Source organism: Grampus griseus, assembly GCF_964374135.1.
Source record: "Grampus griseus genome assembly, chromosome: 18".
Taxonomy (NCBI): domain Eukaryota; kingdom Metazoa; phylum Chordata; class Mammalia; order Artiodactyla; family Delphinidae; genus Grampus; species Grampus griseus.
The window spans coordinates 69842443-69844111 of NC_139012.1; the positions used below are offsets into that span (position 1 = coordinate 69842443).

Genomic DNA, 1669 nt, shown 5'->3' on the forward strand with positions numbered 1-1669 from the left:
ACCAGACTTGGAGCTTCTTGCTTATATAAATCAAATAAAACTTTAATAAGCTGTATGTTGTACATTGAGTGGTAACCTGCAAAAATGTATATTGAAGACCTAACCTCTAATATCTATGAATGTGACTTTTTTGGAAATAAGGCTGTTGCCGTTGTAATTAAGATTTAGTTAAGATGAAGTCATACTGGAGTGGGTAGGTCCTTAATCTAATGTGACTGATATCCTTATAAGAAGAAAAAAAGAGACACAGAGGCCCAGACACAGGAAAAATGCCATGTGATGAAGGAGGCAGAGATTGGAATGATGAATCAACAAGCCAAGGAATGCCAAAGATTGCCAGCAACACCAGAAGCTAAGAGAGAGGCATGGAACAGATTCTCCCCACAAGGCATCAGAGAGAACATGGTACCTATACCTTCATTTCAGACTTCTAGACTTAGGAACTGTGAGAGAGCAAGTTTCTGTTGTTTAAAGCCACCTAGACTGTGGTACTTTGTTACAGCAGCCTTAAGAAACTAATACACTGCCCAACTATTCCAGCCTAGGAACACCATAAATAATTAATTAATGTTGACAATCTCCGTGGGCAAGACTGCTGTGATGATTGCTTTTGTTCTGTCATCCATTACGGTAACAAGTCCATCTTATTTTTAGTGATTATGTACTGTCACTTGGCCGCTGCCATCCAAGATCCCATCATGTCTGTTGAATTCAGGAATTTTTGTGTGTGTGCACAGTGAAATCAAGGACAATGTTAACAGATACGTGACAGACTGAAAGACATCCAAAACCAAGATGGAATTATTAACTAGACCATACAAAGAACTTCTACAAATCAACAAGACAAAGGTAGGTAATCAACTGAAACATGCGGGTCTGCGCTCTGCGACCACCACAGTGAACATGGCCACAGGAGTGCAAGTTGCTGATGAAGTATGTCACATTTTTATGACACTAAAGTTTGGGAAGTGCTCCGCACCAGAAGAAATCAAGAAAAGAAAGAAGGCTGTCATTTTTTGTCTCAGTGTAGACGAAAAGCGCCTCATTGTAGAAGGCAGCAAAGAGATTTTGGTGTAACCATAACTGATCCTTTCAAGCATTTTGTGGAAATGCTTCCTGAAAAAGATTGTTGCTATATACTTTGTATGATGCAAGCTTCGGAACAAAGGAATCCAGAAAAGAGGAGTTGATGCTTTTTTTGTGGGCACCAGAACTAGAACCTCTGAAACGTAAAATGGTCTATGCAAGCTCCAAGGATACAATCAAAAAGAAATTTCAAGGCATAAAACACGAATGTCAGGCAAATGGGCCAGAAGACCTCAACCGGACTTGTACTGCTGAAAAGCTAGGTGGATCCTTAATCGTAGCTTTTGAAGGATGCCCTGTATAGATCACTGTTTGGTGTCACAAATTGAAAGCTTCCATGTTTAATGTTATCCTCTTGCTATACAAGTAAAGCAAATACATTTAGGCAAGGGACTCACTGAGGGAGAGCTGTCTCATCATTTGTTAGGGTAAACTAACTATTCTATGAACATGTGCAAATGGCCCTAAATAAATCTAAACTCTAAAGTTTAAAAAAAAACATGCAAAAAGGATATGAATAAGCTGAGGAAAACCTCAATGGTTAGAAATGTAGAAATGTTTATCCTCACTAACCATTAGGGAA

The 1669-nt window shown here is 39.0% G+C and overlaps 1 pseudogene across 1 annotated transcript; it reads left to right on the top strand.

The window, feature by feature from the left end:
- Nucleotides 1–903: 903 nt before the first annotated feature.
- On the top strand, nucleotides 904–1390 carry LOC309835781 (destrin-like; annotated as a pseudogene). Its single transcript has one exon. The product of its transcript is annotated as a destrin-like (transcript).
- The last annotated feature ends 279 nt before the right edge of the window (nucleotides 1391–1669 follow it).